General features: G+C 43.8%; 1 protein-coding gene across 1 annotated transcript in view; it reads left to right on the top strand.

Annotated features, from left to right (window-relative positions):
• Positions 1 to 258, top strand: part of LOC116842603 — a 106,632-nt gene that overhangs the window by 98,141 nt on the left and 8,233 nt on the right. The gene's annotated exons all lie outside the window — the stretch shown is intronic.

Raw genomic sequence — 258 nt, 5'->3', positions numbered from 1 at the left:
AAAAAAAAACAAAAAACAAAAAGAAAGAAAAACACAAGACGACACGGTCGCGCTTCTAACTACTACATTGGGCGAGGATGGCATAACGGATATGTATTGGTGGCAAAATTGGCATCGTGCGAGAGCGGGTAAACCGACGCATTGGAAATATGTGTGAAAGAAGGAGAGAAAGACAGATAGAAAGAGAGAGAGAGAGAGAGAGAGAGAGAGAGAGAGAGAGAGAGAGAGAGAGAGAGAGAGAGAGAGAGAGAGAGAGAG

The sequence above is a fragment of the Odontomachus brunneus genome, unplaced genomic scaffold, assembly GCF_010583005.1.
Source record: "Odontomachus brunneus isolate Ranch 3 - 2012 unplaced genomic scaffold, Obru_v1 Obru_scaffold_026, whole genome shotgun sequence".
NCBI lineage: Eukaryota > Metazoa > Arthropoda > Insecta > Hymenoptera > Formicidae > Odontomachus > Odontomachus brunneus.
The sequence above is the reverse complement of the archived record's forward strand: the minus strand, read 5'-3'. Positions and strand labels throughout refer to the sequence as shown.